Raw genomic sequence first — 23,096 nt, 5'->3', positions numbered from 1 at the left:
TATTTGAGGTCTGGCAATAGAATTTTGGTGTCAATGCATGTTAGAGACATAGTATAATGGACTATGCTCATGAAACATACCACACACAAAAAGAATATATAAAAGAGGTGGCCTAATATCATCCATACTTATGTTGATTTTGCAATCAACTAACCTTAGAGATATCATAGGCCAAATGAGATGAATGCATAAAGAAGGGGAATGAGATGAAGAGGGAAGGGAATGGATCAAAACTCAAATTGGTCGAATGAGGACTTTTACCAAATTAATATCATTCATTCATTTTGGGAGATAGAATGTACATTCCATCAATCCCCTAAATTCAATGATATTAAGTTAACAGAGTCAAATCAACCTTGACCAAGGCCCAACAACAAGAGTCAAACTTACACAAATCATCACAATAGGTCAACACAATTATTTGGCATTTATTCAAATGAAAAAAAAAACTAAAATAAGGCATTTAAATTAAATATGGTTTGTCAACTTCCTAAAACCTCATCAAAACACCAAAGAAATGGTCATGAGATTTATCATAGGTTAAACAAGGTCAAAGGACCTTGGAGATTTTTTTATAGAATTTTTAAAGACTTAAAAGTATTTTTAAACAATTAAAAATATTCACAAAATCAATTAAATCATGAAAAATATTAATAATGATCCAAAAAATAATTTTAATTCAAAATATGAAAGAGGAAATTATTTGAATTTTTTTGGTGAAACTCTCATACTTTTTGGATCAATATTAAAATTAATATGAATTAATGAAAATCAAACGAATAAAAATTAAAATCAAAAAATCAAAAAACGTGGACCACTTGATCTCCCTCATTAATTGAGGTGCCAGATCAAGTGGACACAAACGCGCGTTCCAGGATGGAACCTAGTCAACGCGCCACACACGTGGTAATTAAATCCAATGCCTAAGATTAAAACAAATTGAATGCATCATGTGGCTGGGAGATGTGCCAACGCACCGCCGGAGCTGTAACTCCGGTCTTCTTCTCCGGTGGACCTCACCGGACTGGTCCACCCTCAACCATCACCAAAATAAAAAAGGAGGACATGATCTGAAAGAAAAAATGGCGTAGAGCACGACTCTGACATCAATTTTAACTAACTCCACATATATAGAAAGATATGAGGAGTTGAATTTTGAGGTGTGTCAACTGAGTTGCTTCAATTTGACCTCTAAGCAACTCAATCTTCTTGCCTACATTGGTAGGACTTCAGACAACCAGAGATCCAAGAGAATTGATGAGAATTGAGTGAGAATCGAAGAGATGAAGTTTTTCTGAAAATTACCTTCAATGCTGTGTAGAATTTGAGGTTGCTTGCTTCAAACACGATCTGATCACACTTGAGAGGCTTGCAGGGAGTGGTTAGCAATGGTGCAAGGCTTTGGATCCTAGAGTTCTTGAATCTCCAAACAGTTGAGATTCAAACTCAATTTTCAGATTGAAAATTATCAGGTTTTCCTTTAGAATGAGAGGGTTTCAATTGGGGGGCAAAGTTGGTGCGCAAGGTGTGCTTCAAATGAGCTTAGAGGCCATGTATTTATAGCATTTGAGATTGATAATTGCACACTTAAAAATTTGCTAAATTTGCCAATGTGATGCACAAGCTTGCATGAGCATGTACATACCCATGAAGCAATCCATTTTGATCCAATTGCAACTGTGCTGAAGTTCAAATGATGCTTGATTGGAAAGGCAATATGAAATGGAGTTTTGGACATTTGATTTCCTCCAATGGTGCAACTCTGTTAAAGCCATGCACAACCCTAGAAAACTTCATCCAAAATGCATGAACTTGGGTACTTTGGAAAGCTTGGATCAAGGGGAATAAGTTTGACGTTGAACACTTTTCCATTTGAAGCTTGGATCATGGTGAATTTGAAGGTGGAAGTTTGGAAATTTCAACATGTTGAAACATTTTCTAAGTGTCAAGCCATATATCTCAATATTCCATCTTACTTAACTTTTTATGTGAGCTTCAAATGAGAAAAGTGTCTTCATAAAAGTTGTATCTCTTTCAAAGACCTTCAAAATGGTCACCAATTTCATGTCATTTGGATTTAGACTGATAGAGTTATGCATTTTTGAAGTTGAGGAAAATCACTTGTTCAATGGTATAGGTCAAAAATGACCTACAATGTATCCTCATATCACATATTCATAAAAGTTGAATTAGCTCTCACTACAAACATCAAAGTTGAATTAGACATCTTGAATTTGATTATGAAACTTGGAAAGCTTTCATCTCATTAAAATTGAGAAAGTTATGGCCTTGGGAAGTTGACTTTCAAATTAGGGTTTAGACAAAATGATGTATAATGTTTCAACATAGAAAATGATTTTCCAAGCAAAAATAGCTCTAGGTATCAACATTAAAGTTGTTTGGAATGTCATTTATAGTAACTTTTATCTTGGAATCATTTTCATATGGTGAAAATTGTAGGAGATAGGGTCTAGGGAGACCTAATTTTGATTAGATGAATTCATCTGGCCAACCACCATTAACCAACTTGCTAACCTTCAATTCTCTTGACTTTCTTGGCTCATGGTAGCTCATATATGCATAAGATGATGCATTTTGAAGTGTCCCTTGAGAAATTTGATCAATTGGTGAGATGGCTTATTGGAGAAGTTTCTCAAGATACCCAGTCAAACTAGGGTTTCCAAGGCAAATCACCTCCAAACTCTTGAAGAATAGTTGATCAATATATCATTTAGAGATCAATGGGACTCATATATGATGCTTATAACCATTCTTAGATCAAATTCATAGTTATGCTCTTTGTCATGAGGGCCTCAAACCCTAGATATGAATTTGATAAATCAATGTGACCATGCCCTACCTACAAAAGAGTTAGGCAAATGCAAAGACATATTTTTGGTATTTTGGTTAGTAAAATGATAATATACAAGTATGATACAATCAAATGGTGCTTGGTGATCTCTCCCAAAATAAACCCAATGATAGAGGGGTATGGAGGATGCCAATGTATGATCCCAATGCTAATGCATATGATGAAATTGCATGAGGGATCTTAGGGTCAAAATTGGGGTCTTACAGTGGACTATGGGACTTTATCTGAGCTTTTGGACTTAGGATAGGAAACTTCCCTATGCTTTAAGGACTTGGACAATGCCACTATATGAGACTGAGTTATCCATGACAGTGCCTTTCATCTGATGCAAGCCTTGACAACCCTTGGGTTCACATGTTACCTTGTCTCTGTGTTTGATTGTATGTTGTTATTACTATTTATGTTTGATGATTGTTCTGAGTTGATCAATGAATATTTCATCTTATACATTGGAAGACATTGAAGACTGCTAACTATTGGAATGCTTGCTTGGATATTATGGCTATCTTTATTTGATGCCTTGGTCTTCATATGGTTTGCTTGGATATTACTTATACTTGTTGCCATCTAAAGTCCAAAGGAAAATGAGTTACTATATGACATTCTTGTCTGTTGGATTGCATCCCATTGGTCAGATCTTTTCAACTCTTAACTTTTAATTTTTTCTAGGATAGTGCCTTCATCTCCTCCCACTTCTTGAATTTCAATTTTAACTTAGACATGTTTTAATGATTAGAAACTTTGGCCTTATGCCATTGAATTTTCAAAACATTTTCTTAAATCAAACTTATAAATAAACTTAATCATATTGACTTTAATTTCAAAATACAAAAAGAAACTAATAACTCCATTCAAATCTTTGGGCTCTTTTGTGCCCTCTCTGTTAGAACTTTTGTTGAAACCAATTCACCAACTTTCTTTGAAATTTTTACCACGAACTACGGGGTTTTGATCCCTCATTTTTATGTTGGTACATAGGCATAACACCGAAAGTCTTGTCAAACAAAAAAATATAATTAATGAATTATTTTCTCATCCCCTCACTCTATATTTTTACCCAAACATCATTTTGACCAAAACACTTGCACACAAAAAGGGCTCCTTAGGAGTACCTAGGACACTTTGGGTGCTAACACCTTCCCTATGTGTAACCAACCCCCTTACCTATAATCTCTGACATTTTATTAGTTTTGATTTGAAAACTTCTTATCTTTGGGTTTTGTTCATTCTTTTCCCTTTCCTTTTGGAAACAATAAAAAAACGGTGGTGACTCTTGTTTTATTGACGTCAAGTTTATCCATAGCTTGATGGTCAAGAATTTTCCACTACAGAAATTAAGTGGGACTCTGCTGGGGAGTAGTACTCAGTGGGTTTAGCCTACGTTTTGCGTGTATTATATATATATTGATATTTGATGTTTGTTTGTTTGTATATATTGTTTATGTGATATAATCTGTCTATTGTGCTTGGTGATATCTGTGTGGTGAGATAAGTTTTAACCCGAACTTGAGTGCAATCTAAGATATGAGGGTGTTATAGTCATGTTATCTAGGAAGGAGTAGTACTGAAAGAGGTGACATGAGATCCCCCACTCAGTGGAGACCTCTTTGGAGTTAATAATGTCACACAAGTAAGTCGTGGGTATGAATTACTTTCTCTAATTTGGGGGTCCGAGAAGTTAATGACCATAGAACATTTAATCCAACTTGTCTTATTTAGGACGTAGTGCGGAGACTATTCAAATGTAGACTTGATAACAGTTGTTACGCGATGCTACACTCAGACGAGTTTCTCTTAAGAATACTATGGGTTGATGAGTCAGTCATCCTAACCTATAGTATCCGATAGATGGGATCACGACTCTGGGAACTTTTTAAAACATGATCTACAAGTTTTTATCCTTAGTACACTCCTTTGGGATGGTTCTTAATCTGACTCCATTCTCGTGACTCACAACAAACCCTTTGATTCTTGGTTGATCCGACCAGTCTCATCAATATCAATGGAACTTGGGTGTTGATAAGGTGAAAATCTTAATCCACCAAAATGGATGATTGATCATGATGATGACTTGATCCATACCTTGACCTTTGTTTGTGTTTGCCTTGTGTGTGATCCCTTGTATGTGATTGTTGTATTCATGTATACATACACATCATAACATTCATCACAGAAAATAAATTTCAAGGGAACTAAGGTCTTGTTTGCAAATATTTTTAGACCATGGATTATGGATGAAGGAACACTAAAAAGTACAGTTTCAGATGTCCTGATTTGAAAGAGCTAAGGAAGTTGTCATCCTTTGTATTAGATCCCTTGGACTTCAAGCAACGTCATGGGATGCTCTTGTTCATATTATCTACTGATGTGGTTGAATGATTTTTGAGTGTTTTGGTTCAGTTATATGACCCTCTCTATCGATGCTTCACTTTTCCTGACTATCAGCTTGTGCCCATGTTAGAGGAGTATGCTCATATCTTGGGTATGCCCTTATCTAACAAGGTACCTTTCAATAGATTAGAGGAGATTCCTAAATCTCATGTCATAGTCGAAGCTCTTCATCTGAAGAAATTAGAGATTGATGCTCATTTGGTGAAGAAATGAGGGATTCTTAGGTTGTCTTCTGATACTCTCATTGGTAGGGCTACTATTTTTATCAAGCCGGTAGCATGGGCGCCTTTGAAGCCATCTTTGTATTGCTCATCTATGGTTTAGCTTTGTTCCCTAACATTGACGATTTTATTGATGTTAAAGCCATTAGAATCTTCTAGATTGGGAATCATGTTTAGACTATGTTGGGTGACATGTATTTCTCTTTGCATTTGAGGAATTCTAAAGGTGGTGGGACTATTGTGTGTTGTGTTCCTCTTCTATACAAGTGGTTTATTTTGCACTTGCCTCAAACGCCTGCTTTCTTAGAGAACCGACAATGTCTACAGTGGTCTTAGAGACTTATGTCTCTCACTAATGATGATATTATTTGGTATGATTCTGTATTGGGTAGCTTGGATATTATTGACAGTTGTAGTGAGTTCTCTAACTTGCCTCTCATTGGTACGCAAAGAGGAATCAACTACAAACCTTCCTCGACTCGTCATCAACTTGGGTTCCTCTTAAGAGATAAGCCTAATGACATTCAGTTAGAGGGTCTATTCTATCAGGAGGGTAAAGATCCCCAACATAGGAAGAATATAATGGTACATGCTTGGCACAATGTGCATAGGAAAGGAAGATCCGAGCTTGGTCCATGCAACTGTGTAGCTTTAGAAGCATACACTATTTGGGTGAAGAAGAGAGCTTTGGAGCTTAAGATGTCGTACGCTTGTGAGAGACCTATGTCTGTGGTTGTGGATGAGGCATCAACTCTCCCTAACCAAGACGTAGAGGAGTTGGAAGACGCACATGCCAAGATGAATCAAGAGAGAGACCTTTAGGAGGAGCGGTTCCATGCTTTGAACCGAAAACATGAGGAGTTGCAACTTGAGTCAAAAGACAAGGATACACTTATTGATATTCTTGAGGAGTCTGCAGTGAAAAGACAGAAAGGGCTAGAGGATTTATTTTCCTCTAGTATGCCTCAGCCTTCCGGTGCTTGGAAGAAGATTGTTGATCAACTTGTCCTTGAGAAAGCTCAGATGAAGATGTCCTTTGACTCGAGATTCAACGCATCCAAAGGAAGTACGCTCCCTTGGCCAGATCATCTGATGTTGTTGCTATGGATCCTTATGATGATAGTTTCCTTTTTCTCTTGTATTTATATTTTGGTTTCTAAAAATGTACTCAGTGTAATCCTTCCAATTTTATGAATAAAAAGAGATTTTTTGGTCAATTGAATTGTTATTGTTAATTGTTATTACTAATTAAAAACATTTGCAAATGAGACTTCATATGTTCCTTGAAATTAAAAACAATAAAAACATTGCATTTCATGCATCATTTGCATAATAGGTTTCTTCCACCAGATGTCTTATCAGTTCTTCTTTTGTGTATCAGCCAAGCTGACTCATCACTATAACACCTGAGCTAATCGTCTGAGAAGAATGGAGCATCTTGATCAGGATAACAAATAATTAAAGGATGATTTTTCCAGACTCACAGCCTTGATAGAGTCTGTGATTGCTGCTCAGAATCAACCATCTCCACCTCCTACAACTCCTCCTCCTCAGAGGACTGTTATTTCAAAGATTTCTTTATCATCTGTGCCTGTGGTTGCTAGCCAGTCTATTCCTACCATGCCTGTTGGGTTCTCATGAGGGATGCCACCAAACTTTGTGCCTGAAGGGTACGTGCCAACATTTTCTTCTGTGTTGGCATCTAGCCCGGTACTGTCTTTACCTCCTCCTATTGTGCATACTCTGCCTTGTGTCGAGCAAACCATTTACCATTCCGAGCCTTCTGAAGGTCCTGATGTTTATGAAAATATGGATGAGATGAAGGATCAGTTTCTTGAGCTGCGCAAGGAATTGAAGACTGTCACAACCTGAAAAAGGAGATGAAAAAAAACAACCGGCGAGAAAGAAAAGATAGAAGAGTCGCCACCGTGCGTTATTTATCCCAAAGGAGGGAAAGGAAATGCTCAAAGTAAACTTGGAAAAGGGAAAGGAAAAGACAAGGTCTCGCAACCAAATCTTGGGTTCGGGAGTCGATTATGCGAAGGGAAGGTATTAGCACCCCTACGCATCCGTAGTACTCTACGGGATCCACTCTTGTTGTTCTTGTCTAAAGGGTGTGGGTTTATCTAATGTACTATTTACTAAAAGAGGGGTCAAAAGAAAATGACTCGCACGGATGTCGCATCCACTACATACGTATCTCATCTGAATATGAGAATCAAAGTCTTAGTAGCTCGGCTACCTATGGGTTAGAGAGGAGTGTGCTCACTAAGACATCACGTCTTATGCCTACGTATCTCATCTGGAATGAGAATCAGAGCAAACCGTAGTTCGGCTAACTACGGGTTAAGGGTTGTGTTTTTTAGATGAACGACGTTACTATGCAATCTACCGGATGCTCGACCTTTGGAGACTTACTCGCTTGTAGTAGAAGGAGTTAACGTGTTCATAGGAGAAGAAATATCAATGAGTTTGTTTGTGTTTTAGGAATGCTCATGCAAAAAAGAAGTCCTAGACGAAGGAACAGTGCTGCCTTAATCGACATGCAAATGAGAGACTATACGAAGCCTAGCAATCCTATAGGGAGACGATCACACCATACAAAACAAACATGCATAAAGTAAAATGCCACCAAGGGGGCTCAAACCTACATGGGTAGGGCTTTAGTCAAGAGGGGTCATATCAACCTCGACAAACAAGCCATGGAATAGGTAATCAAATGGGCTCTTAACCACTGACATTGAACGTCAGGGTGAGCAGATCAAAAGGGTAATGAGGATAAGACCTCATAGCTCTTAACCCTGGACAGGGTGAGCTCATGACAAAAAAGTGGGGATTCAGAAAGGTGGAACCCTCTCCACTGACTGACCGGACAAAAGATCTTGGGCTTTTGTTCTGAAGCATCAGCACGTAGTGCGAGCATAAAGAACGACACACTGAATAACGGGGGATTGATTACTAATCCCTTTTATCCGTCAATTGCCTCTTCGTGGAGGTCTTTAGCACTGGTGCCTCCTTTTGGAGGTCTTTGGGCACAAAAGTAAATAAACAAAAGAAAACATTGCCTTCTATCGAGGTCTTCCAGCTAAGAAAGTGGTAAAATGCGTGAAAGATAAAGGGATCAAGAGGTCTACCACACGGATAAAGATCTGAAGTAATAACAGCTAAAGAAATAAGAAACCCAGAGATCTCTCGAGCTGGCACCATCAAAGAAAGCAAGTCAATATAGGTAATCGGAATAAAGCTCCAAATGGTATCCCACAAATAAAATGGAATGCCAAGCAAGCTATCCTTTCAGGAGTCATGTGAGCCCTGATTGGAGAGATCGAATGAAATTGAATGCCCGGTTGAGTTTGCAAAGCAATCTGAGGGTTTATATGAGATGGGATTGGCTATTTGTAGATGAGTTCCCTTCAGTCTCTGGAGGTTGCTCTGAACTCTGTTAGCTCTTCTCTCACTATCTTTTTCCCAGGGTTTTTTGGGAGATGGAAGTCTAGAATTTATAACCTGATTTTTGTGACTTTGGGGGCTCAAAATGAGAGAGGTCCAAGTCCAAGATTTTTCTGTTATATTTTATTATTATTTTTTTTTTCGTTTTTCTTTATTTTTTCATTTTTTTTTCAAAACGTGTGGGCTTCGCCTAGCGAGCATGACAGTTCAAGAAATTCCTCTGAGGATAGGTGATTCTGGTGGCTTTTCTTGGGACTCGCTTGGCGACCCATTCTGCTCGCCTAGCGAGCATGACAGCTCATGAACAAACTTTTGCTCCTTCAAGATTAACGTTTTGACTGATGAATAGACCCCATTTGAACATGTTGGAAGTATCTCAAGCCATTCCCTTGTGTTGACTGATCACCCAGATAGGACCCACAAAGTGTCTTGGATGATATTCTAGCTTCTTGGATCTAATTCCGATTGACATGATGAAATGCAATATGAAATGTTAAATGACCTAAAAATGAATGAATGAATGAGGGGGGCAAATTTTGAGGTATTACAGTTGCCCCTATTCAATCAACTGGAGACCCGAAAAGAAGATAGCAGCGGCTTTCGCACTTTCGAGGTATCAAGGGATTGAATACAATAAAAGCCCGAAAATTTGCACTGAAGTGAAGTGAAGTAACAATGCCTGTCAGAATCGGCAAAGAGGTGGTCTTGAAAGAAGAATCCGTCTGGTACGGTGAGAGTCAGTCTGAATACCGAAAAAGAATGTTAACCTGGATACCAAAATAAATGGTAACACAGAAATAACCATGGTCTGAATGCCGCTCATCAGTCTGAATACTGGAAATGACTTCGATCTGAACAACGAAAGATATGAGATTATTAATATCGGTCTGAACACCGAGAGGCTGGCCTGAATGCCACAAGTTGCGTCGACCTGAATGTCGGAAACTTCTTCGATCTTAACATCGGAAAACTGGCCTGAATGCCACTTCGATCTGAATATCGGAAAATTGGCCTGAATGCCACTTCGATCTGAATATCGGAAAATTGGCCTGAATGCCACAAGTTGCATCGACCTGAACGTCGGAAACTTCTTCGATCTGAACATCGGAAAACTGGCCTGAACGCCGCAAGTTGCATCAACCTGAATGTCGGAAACTTCTTCGATCTGAACATCGGAAAACTGGCCTGAACGCCACTTCGGTCTGAATACCGGAAACTGGCCTGAATGCCACAAGTTGCATCGACCTGAATGTCGCAAACTTCTTCGATCTGAACATCGGAAAATTGGCCTGAATGCCACTTCGGTCTGAATACCGGAAACTGGCCTGAATGCCACTTCGATCTGAATACCGGAAACTTCATGCCTGTCAGCATCGGCAGAAATAGGGAAAGATAATAGAGGCGGCGCATGGGCCAATGACACTTGCTGGAGATAATAAAGGTAAGTCATGAACAATCTTCAGTCTGAGTACCGGAAACAACTTCTGGCTTATCACTTGGGATACCGAGAATGTTTTATGCTTACATGCGTATGTTTGAATTTTTCAATGGCGTAATGCTCCATGAAAATGGAAATGCTACGCGATTTGGGAGGATGCAATGCAATATGATTCTACATGCAGGGATGCGAAATGCTGGGTAGAATGCCAAGCCGAGGCAAGGGAATCTGCTGGGGAAATGATCACCATCTTCTGGACCCTGGCAAGGCTGTTGGAGATGCACAGCGCAAAGAACTCTGTGGGGAAATGACCCGCCACACGGTGTTCTAGCAATGACGAAATACCGAGACTCTGACTGGGGAGAGAACGACACTGAAAACCTGCTGTTGGGGAAAGCGATAGTGGTTCTGGCAACCATAATCTGCGAGAGAGACGACTCAGCAGGGGAAGAAAACACCGATACGGTACCGAGATTCTTCTTTAAGGAAAGGGACCACGGATCTGGCGTTGGGATTATCGATCTGGCATCGAACTCTAAGGAGCAGCCGCTTCTGCTGGGAAGATACAGTCTGGCACTGTCAACTCCGCTGGGGATATATAGTCTGGCACTGTCAACTCTACTAGGGAGTGTATATTCTAAAACAACCGCTTGGGGGAGGTACACCAGTGAGAGTCTGCTGGGGATTGAAGAATCCAATGCTCTGATCAGCTCTGCAGGGATAAGATACCAAATACCAACTGTTGAAGAAAAACATATGCGATCATCGGTTGGGAACCTTAAGGAAATGCCCCGAGGGTACCTGTTCTGAATAGACGATCTAAAGCACTTAACATTTACAGCAATTTTAAATGTTTACTAAGCATGTACCTGTAAAGCTCTTATGTTTCATGATGCAATGTTTATCAAAAATTTGGACGTCATTTTTGCAAACAAAATAGTAAAATGAAAATGAAAACAGAGATATACTAAATAACATGATTTTATTGATGGAATGGCCTCTGAATAGGCATTTACATCAGGAAGCAATCCCTGGAAAGAGTTAATCGCACAAAAGATAAAAACAGAAATTAATCTAATGGCAATGTGAAATGGATTTCTATTGGGTTCCAATTCTGCTATGACTTGCTCGTCTTCAAGATCCTCCAGATGATCAGCTTTCTGAAAAGAGTGATTGGACTGTTTCCTATCCTTCAAAAGTTTCCAGTCATTGACACGAGATGAGATTCAGAACTACTCGGAACGCAGTCATTCGTTTAATCCCTAACTTTTGCCTGGATCGCCCTTTTCGGGTTTTCAATCCACCAGGATATCCATTTTTGCCTAAGTTGCCTTTTCAGGTTTTCAACTTACCGGGTGTACGATCTTTTCATTTTTAATCCCTAATTTTTGCCCGAACCTTTTCGTTTTCTTGGTTCGTCGGGATGCCCATTTTTGTCTGGACTATTCTTTTTACTGTCCAGCGGGTCTATTTTATGCGAAGTATTTTTTAACTGCGTCTGAGTTCACAGGGGAAGTGAAGTTTTCACCATCCATAGTTGCAAGCATTAAGGCCCCACCATCAAAAACCTTGGTGACAATATACGATCCATCATAGTTAGGAGTCCACTTGCCCATGTGATCTGTCTGAGGAGGAAGGATCCTTTTCAACACCAAATCTCCGACCTGGAAGCATCGAGGACGCACTTTCTGATCAAAGGCTCTCTTCATCTGACTCTGATACAACTGCCCATGACAAATGGCTGCCATTCGCTTCTCTTCGATAAGACTCAACTCATTGAACCTTGTCCGAATCCATTCAGCTTCGTCTAAGTTGACATCCAACAGGACTCTTAGAGAAGGAATCTCCACTTCAACAGGTAGGACTGCTTCCATACCATACACAAGGGAGTAGGGGGTTGCCCCGGTCGATGTACGTACTGAAGTACGGTACCCATGCAAGGCGAAGGGTAGCATCTCATGCCAATCTCTGTACGTAACGACCATCTTCTGCACAATCTTCTTTATGTTCTTATTTGCCGCCTCAACATCACCGTTCATCTTAGGGCGGTAAGGGGAAGAATTGTGATGCTGAATGTTGAAGTTCTGGCACAACTCCTTCATCATTTTGTTGTTGAGATTAGAACCATTATCAGTAATGATTCTTTCGGGAATCCCATAGCGACAAATGATTTCTTTCTTGATGAAACGGGCAACCACATGTCTGGTGACATTCGCGAACGATGCTGCTTCGACCCACTTGGTGAAATAGTCGATGGCAACAAGGATGAAGCAATGCCCATTGGAGGCGGTCGGCTCAATCTTTCCAATCATATCAATGCCCCACATAGCAAAAGGCCACGGCGAAGACATCACATTCAAAGGATTTGGCAGCACATGTACCTTATCAACATAGATCTGGCATTTATGACACTTCCGAGCATATTTGAAACAATCAGATTCCATGGTCATCCAGTAATATCCCGCTCTCAACAATTTCTTAGCCATTGCATGTCCGCCGGCATGAGTACCGAAGGAGCCTTCATGAACTTCCTGCATTAACATGTCTGCTTCATGTCTATCCACGCATCTGAGCAAAACCATGTCGAAGTTCCTCTTATACAACACATCGTCTTTGTTCAAGAAGAAACTGCCTGCCAATCTTCTCAAAGTCTTTCTATCATTGTTGGATGCCCCTGCAGGGTACTCTTGATTCTTCAGAAAGCGCTTGATGTCGTGATACCAGGGCTTGTCGTCAACTACCAGTTCAGCAGCAAACACATACGCGGCCCTGTCGAGGCGCATCACATCGATCCTGGGAGCGTGGTTCCACCGAATCACGTTGATCATGGAGGATATAGTGGCAAGAGCATCTGCCATCTGGTTCTCATCACGAGGTATGTGATACAGCTTTACAGTTGTGAAGAAAGTCAATAGTCTTCTCGTGTAATCTCTGTAAGGGACTAGATTGGGCTGAAGGGTGTTCCAATCACCATTCACTTAATTGATCACTAGAGCTGAATCTCCGAAGATATCCAGAGTCTTGATTCTCAAATCAATGGCTTGCTCAATACCCAAGATACAGGCTTCATACTCAGCTTCATTATTTGTGCACTCAAAAGTCAGACGAGCGGTGAAAGGCACGTGGGCACCTTTCGGAGTAGTAATGACAGCGCCAATTCCACTTCCTCTGGTATTGACAGCCCCATCAAACAACAAAGTCCACTTTTCATCTGGATCAGGTCCCTCCTCAACAACTGGCTCTTCGCAGTCTTTCATCTTGAGGAACATGATATCTTCATCTGGAAAATCAAACTTCATCGGCTCATAATCATCAATCGGCTGTTGAGCAAGATAGTCTGACAGAATACTCCCCTTGATGGATTTTTGGGATGTATACTGGATATCGTACTCTGTCAGTACCATTTGCCAACGAGCAACCCTTCCGGTGAGAGTTGGCTTCTCGAATATGTATTTGACTGGATCCATCTTGGAGATCAGTAAGGTTGTGTGAGACAGCATGTATTATCTCAAACGCTTAGCAGCCCATGCAAGTGCACAACATGTCTTTTCAAGCATCGAGTATCTCGACTCGCAATCTGTGAATTTCTTACTCAGGTAGTAGATGGCATGCTCTTTCCTACCTGTCTCGTCGTGTTGATCGAGAACACAACCCATGGAATTGTCTAGTACTGTCAAATACATAATCAGCGGTCTCCTTGGGACCGGAGGCATAAGGATAGGAGGATTCTGCAAATACTCTTTTATCTTCTCGAAAGCCCTTTGGCAATCATCATTCCACCTGATAGCCTGATCTTTTCTCAGCAATTTGAATATTGGCTCGCACGTGGCTGTTAGGTGAGAGATGAACCTTGCAATGTAGTTCAACCTCCCTAAGAATCCACAGACTTGTTTTTCTGTTCTTGGCTCAAGCATTTCCTGTATCGCTTTCACTTTGGCTGGATCCACCTCAATCCCTTTTTCACTAACAATAAAACCCAGTAATTTTCCAGATCTCACCCCAAAAGTACACTTGTTCGGATTAAGCCTCAGCTTGAATTTTCTCAAACGCTCAAACAATTTCTGCAAATTCACCAAATGTTCTTCTTCTGTCTGAGATTTGGCAATCATATCATCACATAAACCTCGATTTCATGATGAATCATATCATGGAAAAGAGTCACCATCGCTCGTTGATATGTATCTCCGACATTTTTCAGACCAAATGGCATCACCTTGTAGCAGAAGGTGCCCCATGGGGTTATGAATGTTGTCTTCTCCATGTCTTCTGGTGCCATCTGAATTTGATTATAGCCAGAAAAGCCATCCATGAAGGAAAATATCGAGAACTGAGCTTTGTTATCCACCAAAACGTCGATGTGAGGTAATGGGAAATCATCTTTAGGACTAGCTCTGTTCAGATCCCGGTAGTCAACACACATCCGTACCTTTCCATCCTTCTTAGGTACTGGAACGATATTTGCAACCCAGGGCGGATAATTTGTGACTGCTAGAAACCCTGCATCCAACTGTTTTTGCACTTCTTCCTTTATCTTGACAGCCATCTCTGGTCTTGTTCTTCTGAGCTTCTGCTTGACCGGAGGACAACCTTCTTTGAGAGGCAAACGGTGTACCACAATATCTGTGTCAAGCCCTGGCATGTCCAGATAAGACCAAGCGAAGATGTCAACATATTCTTGCAGCAATTCAATCAGCCCTTTCTTCACATTATCTTCCAAAGCAACCCCTATCTTGATTTCTCTCTTGGCGTCCTCGGTGCCGAGATTAATCACTTCAACAGACTCTTGATGCGGTTGAATGACCCTTTCCTCCTGTTTTAATAACCTGGTAAGTTCTTCAGGGAGTTCACAGTCTTCATCACCCTTTTCTTCAGCTTGAAAGATTGGATTTTCAAAGTCGAAGCGAGCCATAGCAGAATCGTTATCAATAGGATCCGGTGATGTGCATCTGCATGAGTGATGGTATATGCTTATGAGCGTGAAAAAATGAAAACTAAACAAAACATTGCCAAATATTTTTTTGATTTTTGAAAACTGCAAAAATGGAAAAACAGTGAACAAAATATTTGAATGCAAAAAGACGTCTTTTATTTATGATAAAAAATGCAAGTATCCACATATATGAGCCCTACAATGAGTCATTACGCCCTGGGCGGAACGTAAGACTTGGATATGCATGAATAAACAAGAAAAATTACTCCTCCGGAAAAGTGACTTGGATAATCTCCTCAGAAGACCAATTGTTGCTGACTTCACCTGGGATCCTCGGACGCACCCAGTTATCAATGTCGCAATCACTATCCCCATCTTCATCGTTGACCGCAGAGACCTGCCATATTGGATGACGCCCGCACTGGAGAAAGTAATCGACCCTTGACGAGTCTGAGGCGTTGAAGTACACACATCCGAAACATCGGAATCAAGTTCAGCAAGTACATCAGAATCAAACGCCATGTTTGGAATATCAGCGACAACATCATCATGGATCACAGAATCAGTAGGAACAACATCTGCGAATTCATCAGTGGCATCTTCAAACACTTCTTCCTCAACCCCTTCCGCAAACTCTTGGATAGACAAATCTTCAACCTGGAGGATACCTTTGTCGAGCAAGACCTGGATATCCTGCTGTAGCTTCAAACAACCTCCACTCTGAGTAGCACAATCCAAACAACCCTTCCCACAACCGGGGAAAACATCGGCCTTCAACAAGTATCCCTTGATATCCGACAACGGAGTCTTCAGCTTCAACACATCTTTGACGGATCTGGCTTCCCCTTCCATCATATTAACCTTTGCACCACCATGCTGGGGCATGGGATTGTTGACAAAATTCAGAGCCGGTGCAAGGTCGATGGCCTTTGAATCTATGAGGTCCTGAACTACGTGCTTAAAAGCTTTGCAGTTCTCAATATTGTGGCCAGGTGCCCCAGAGTGGAAGCTACACCTAGCGTTGGCGTCGTAACCCATCGGAAGTCTACCAACGGGAGGAGCCAGAGTGCGTAACTGCACAAGTTGTAGTTGTTGAAGACTAGAAAGTAGCTGAGCGTACGCTATTGGAAGAGTGTCGAAACACCGGTCCATCATCCTTTGCCTCTGTTGATAAGCGGGTCTGTTACCCGGTTGTTGTGGTTGGTACTGAGTTTGCTGACGTTGTGGTTGTTGTTGTTGTAGCGGTGCTACAGCCGGAATGGTCACAGCCGCAACATACGGTCACTGATGATAGTTCTGAAAGTTATTCCTCCGATTATCCCTGTTCTGATAAGAAGATATGGCACTTGCATCCCCTTCTCTCCTCTTCTGTCCCTGAATGAACGGCTTCTTCACCCCTGATGAAGATCCCCCTCCACTCTGGGTCTTGTATGTCTTCAGGTAATTCTCCACCCTCTCTCCGGTAGAGACTACATCAGCAAAGTTGGAGGCATTGCAACCCACCAGGCGCTCCAAATAAGGTCCGGGCAGAGTGTTCATGAACATGTTAGCCATTTCCTTCTCCAACATAGGAGGTTGAACACAGGAAGTTGTCTCCCTCCAGCGTTGAGCGTATTCCCTGAAGCACTCATTTCCTTTAAGAGACAGACTCTGAAGTTGAGTTCTGTCCGGAGCCATGTCTGCATTATACTGATACTGCTTCACGAAAGCCTCAACCAAATCCCTCCAGCAACGGATGTGGGCTCTGTCCAGCCTCATATACCATTCGAGGGATGCCCCAGCTAGGCTATCCTGGAAAAAGTACATAAGCAACTTTTCATCGTCAGAGTATGCAACCATTTTACGGAAATAGGCTTGCACATGGGTCTTCGGGCAAGAATTGCCACTGTATTTGTCGAATATCGGGACCTTGAATTTCGGTGGCACCCTCACACCTAGGACCAATCCCAAGTCAGCAACGTCTACTCCCAGAGGACTCTGTCCTTCCACTGCCTTCAACCTCTCTTCCAGTCTTCGAAACATAGGGTATATACCATGACTCATACCAAAGTCCTCCTGAAGCAAGGGGAACTGATCCTCTTGATCATCATGGACGGGTTGCTGACCGGAGTTAACATGTAGGATCTGGGTAGGCCCCGGTCCACGGGGTCCGTTAACCTCTCCAGTTGGAGGATCAGTCAACGTCTCTGGTTGAGTAGTGGCGGGATTCCTCTGCATCATCTGCCTGAGCTCTTGTTGTCCCTGAGCTACCCCTTGAACCACATCCATGAACTGATTCATGCGAATCTTCATCTCGGCGAGCTCTGCTTGTAGGCTTTCCATTACTCTCTGGTGGTTTCTGCGGGTACTGTACCGGTGAATGCCTGAGTTAGCTATCCTGCTAGTGGAACACCAAACAACTGAGAACACTGCGGCAGTACCTGTTATGCAAGACATGCTGATGGATATGCAAATGCAATGACTTGTTTATCAATTCCAAAGGGCATCCTACCCCCTTGATTCCAGTCTCACATTTGATAAAATATCCCTTTTAAAAGTACCAGAAAACCCCGACTAGAATCAAGAAGAAGATATAAACCCCTGGGAATAGATAAACATGTGTTAAATGATATGAATGCAAAATGATGTGATGCAATGATGTGAATGCAAAACAAGGTTGCTGTATCTGCTTGAATATCTGTTGGGTCGCACTGTCTGAAGAGAAACCCATTGAAGAATATAATACAAGATCAAAGCTCTGCTCCAGAAAACCGGGTTGGTTGGAGGTTAAGGTTTCCTGAATTTAGCCCGCCCCTCACTGGTAGGTTCTAAGAACAGAAGTTCGTCAACTTCAGCCCTTCAGTCGCGAATAATACGTTTACCACTGAAGGTTTGGCATTATTACGGGATAAAAGACCTCCACTGACTCCCCTCAACATGACATCCTAATAGGAAGTTCCTAGTATTGGGGTCCTTCGGTTGAGTAGCGAGAATGCGCCCACCAGAGCTAACATAATCACGTCTCGGAGGAGAGGCCTCGAGTGAGTTCTCGGGAAATGGTCACCAAAGTCGACGATTTCTAGAGGAACATCATGCCGTTACGGAACACCCGTAGGATAGAATATATCCAAAAGAAACCTCGTCTGGGTGTGGGTCTTCATGAACGACTTAACGTAGCAACACGCCACGCAAGCCTCATGACTATCCACTCTAAAACTTGTGTGTACACTCAAGCCTGGGTAATGGGCTTATCTCTCATAGAACACCCCATCCCAACAAACAAACAAACCAACAGCAGAGCCAACAAATACAACAATGATATGTACACAATGCAATAAAGCAGGTCAATGCTAAAAAATAAATAACTGTACAAAAGAATAAACACCCAATAAACAAACAACCTACAAAAGCTAGGAGGACTCGCTCAGGGAAACCAGGGTCCTCAGCAGAGTCGCCAGCTGTTGCAACCTGAAAAAGGAGATGCGGAAAAACAACCGGCGAGAAAGAAAAGACAGAAGAGTTGCCACCGTGCGTTATTTATCCCAAAGAAGGGAAAGGAAACGCTCGAAGTAAACCTGGAAAAGGGAAAGGAAAAGACAAGGTCTCGCAACCAAATCTTGGGTTCGGGAGTCGATTATGCGAAGGGAAGGTATTAGCACCCCTACGCATCCATAGTACTCTACGGGATCCACTCTTGTTGTTCTTGTCTAAAAGGTGTGGGTTTATCTAATGTACTATTTACTAAAAGAGGGGTCAAAAGAAAATGACTCGCACGGATGTCGCATCCACTGCATACGTATCTCATCTGAATATGAGAATCAGAGTCTTCGTAGCTCGGCTACCTATGGGTTAGAGAGGAGTGTGCTCGCTAAGACATCGCGTCTTATTCCTACGTATCTCATCTGGAATGAGAATCAGAGCAAACCGTAGTTCGGCTAACTACGGGTTAAGGGTTGTGTTTTTTAGATGAACGACGTTACTACGCAATCTACCGGATGCTCGACCTTTGGAGACTTACTCGCCTGTAGTAGAAGGAGTTAACGTGTTCCTAGGAGAAGAAAAATCAATGAGTTTGTTTGTGTTTTAGGAATGCTCATGCAAAAAAGAAGTCCTAGACGAAGGAACAGTGCTACCTTAATTGACATGAAAACGAGAGACTATACGAAGCCTAGCAATCCTATGGGGAGACGATCACACCATACAAAACAAACATGCATAAAGTAAAATGCCACAAAGGAGGCTCGAACCTACATGGGTAGGGCTTTAGTCAAGAGGGGTCATATCAACCTCGACAAACAAGCCATGGAATAGGTAATCAAATGGGCTCTTAACCACTGACATTGAACGTCAGGGTGAGCAGATCAAAAGGGTAATGAGGATAAGACCTCATAGCTCTTAACCCTGGACAGGGTGAGCTCATGACAAAAAGTGGGGATTCAGAAAGGTGGAACCCTCTCCACTGACTGACCGGACAAAAGATCTTGGGCTTTTGTTCTGAAGCATCAGCACGTAGTGCGAGCATAAAGAACGACACACTGAATAACGGGGGATTGATTACTAATCCCTTTTATCCGTCAATTGCCTCTTCGTGGAGGTCTTTAGCACTGGTGCCTCCTTTTGGAGGTCTTTGGGCACAAAAGTAAACAAACAAAAAAAAACATTGCCTCCTATCGAGGTCTTCCAGCTAAGAAAACGATAAAATGCGGGAAAGATAAAGGGATCAAGAGGTCTACCACACGGATAAAGGTCCGAAGTAATAACAGCTAAAGAAATAAGAAACCCAGAGATCTCTCGAGCTGGCACCATTAAAGAAAGCAAGTCAATATAGGTAATCAGAATAAATCTCCAAATGGTATCCCACAAATAAAATGGAATGCCAAGCAAGCTATCCTTTCAGGAGTCATCTGAGCCCTGATTGGAGAGATCGAATGAAATTGAATTGCCCGGTTGAGTTTGCAAAGCAATCTGAGGGTTTATATGAGATGGGATTGGCTCTTTGCAGATGACTTCCCTTCAGTCTCTGGAGGTTGCTCTGAACTCTGTTAGCTCTTCTCTCACTATCTTTTTCCCAGGGTTTTTTGGGAGATGGAAGTCTAGAATTTATAACCTGATTTTTGTGACTTTGTGGGCTCAAAATGAGAGAGGTCCAAGTCCAAGATTTTTCTGTTATATTTTATTTATTTATTTATTTTTCGTTTTTTGTTTTTTTTTGTTTTTTTGTTTTTTTTGTTTTTTTGTTTTTTTGTTTTTATTTATTTTATTTTTTATTTTCAAAACGCTTGGGCTTCGCCTAGCGAGCATGACAGTTCAAGAAATTCCTCTGAGCGTAGGTGATTCTGGTGGCTTTTCTTGGGACTCGCTAGGCGATCCATTCTGCTCGCCTAGCGAGCATGACAACTCATGAACAAACTTTTGCTCCTTCAAGATTAACGTTTTGACTGATGAATAAACCCCATTTGAACATGTTGGAAGCATCTCAAGCCATTCCCTTGTGTTGATTGATCACCCAGGTAGGATCCACAAAGTGTCTTGGATGATATTCTAGCTTCTTGGATCTAATTCCGATTGACATGATGAAATGCAATATGAAATGTTAAATGACCTAAAAATGAATGCATGAATGAGGGGGGCAAATTTTGAGGTATTACAAAGACCCTTAGAGGAAAGGATTTATTTGGCAAGAGTGCTACTGAGCTGTGTTTAGTTCCCAATGTCAAGATTTCGGTGAAGTTCAAGGTCCCAGACTTTGAAAAATATAAAGGGAATACTTGTCCTCTGAGTCATCTTGTCATGTATGCTAGAAAGATGTCTACTCAGACCGACAACGATCAGCTGCTTATTCACTACTTCCAAGATAGTGTCACAAGTGTTGCACTGAGATGGTACATGGGCTTGGACAGTGCTAGTGTCCGTACTTTTAATGACTTAGGGGAGGCATTTGTCAAACAATACAAGTACAATGTTGATATGGCTCCGGATCGGGATAAATTGAGATCAATATCTCAGAAGGACAAAGAGATATTCAAAGAATATGCTCAAAGATGGAGGGAGTTGGCTACTCAGATTAGTCCACCTCTAGAGGAAAAAGAAATGACTAAGATATTCTTGAAGACGCTGAGTTCATTTTATTATGAACGTATGATCACAAGCGCTCCTAATGATTTCACCGAGATGGTGTATATGGGGGTGAGATTGGAAGAAGGAGTCTGAGAGGGACGATTATCCAAAGATGAAGCATCGGCGAGCAAGAAGTACCATGGTAGCTTCTCCAAAAAGAAGGAAGGATAAACTAATGTAGTGTCACAGGGAGGCAGATGAGGCCTCTTCTGAATAAGAATCATGAGTCCCATCAACATCATCATCAAGTATCATTAGTAATTCCAGTGTTCACGAACAATTCAACAAATCAATCAGTTCCTATTCAGCTAAAACATCAACAACAACCACAACAACGTATCAACTACAACAAAAACAATCATCATCATAACTTTGAAAGGAAGAAGATCTCTTTTGACCCTATTCCTATGACATATGCAAAAATCTTATCCAACCAAGGAATCCTCCACAAAATCCTGAATTATTACCATGGTGGTTCAAACCTGACTTGTATTATGCTTTTCACCAGAGAGCTCCTGGTCATAATATTGAAAACTATGATCCCTTGAAGTACGAGGTTCAAAACCTAGTCAAGAGTGGTATGGTGTCCTTTAAGGATAAAGCGCCAAATGTTAAAGCCAACCTGTTGCCTACTCATGGAAACGCTTCTGTGAATATGGTAGATGGATGTCCTCAAAATTTCAAGGTCTTTGATGTTTGTCGTATCCGTAGGTCCTTGGTGGAGATTCACAGAGACTTATGCTTGGTAAGCCATTGTGAACATGACCATGATGGTTGTCTTATTTTTAGCGTTAACCCTTGAGGGTGTGTAATTGTTAAGAAGGATATTCAAAAGTTGATGGATGCGAATGTTATTCAGGTTCAACAGTTAAAGTATATGGGAAATGATGTAAACATCATCGTACCTGTGTTCAAAACCCCTTAGCGGGTAATTATTCAATTTGGTAGCAGCAGCAAGAAAGAAAATAGAATGGTATCATCGTTGGTTATACGGTTAGCGAGCCCCGTCCCCTACTCATCCGATAAAGTTGTGCCTTATAAGTATGATACCACCATGATTTAGAATGGTCAAGAGGTCCCTCTTCCAGTTGCAGATTCAGTGGTGAGTATTGCGGATGTAGTGAAGGTGACCCGTAGTGGTCATGTGTTGGTTGATACTGGATCATCATTGAATATGTTGCTGAAGTCAACTCTATCAAGACTTTCTTATCAAGGCGCCCCGATGTGGTACATTGGCGTAGTGGTTAAAGCGTTTGACGGTTCTCAAAAAACTGTCATCGGAGAAGTGGACGTTCCGGTTAAGATAGGTCCGAGTGATTTCCAAATTAATTTTCAAGTAATGGATATTCACCCGGCCTACATTTTTTTGTTGGGAAGGCCGAGGATTCATGAAGCTGGCGCTGTGACGTCTACTTTGCACCAAAAGTTGAAATTTGTGAAGAACGACAAGCTTGCCATTGTTGGTGGGGAGAAAGCGCTGTTAGTAAGCCATTTGTCATCCTTTACCTATGTAGAAGCTGAAGAAGAAGTTGGAACACCGTTCAAGCTTTGTCTATTGTTGTTGAATTGAACAAGACTGGGGAAACCATGTCTTCTCTGAAGGATGCCAAAAAGGTTGTTCAGGCTGGTAGCACCGACACATGGGGTCGTGTTGTGGAAGTCATTGAAAACAAGAATAGAATTGGGCTGGGATTTCAA

This window comes from Lathyrus oleraceus, chromosome 2, assembly GCF_024323335.1.
Source record: "Lathyrus oleraceus cultivar Zhongwan6 chromosome 2, CAAS_Psat_ZW6_1.0, whole genome shotgun sequence".
Lineage (NCBI taxonomy): Eukaryota > Viridiplantae > Streptophyta > Magnoliopsida > Fabales > Fabaceae > Lathyrus > Lathyrus oleraceus.
Note: the sequence above shows the minus strand (reverse complement) of the source record.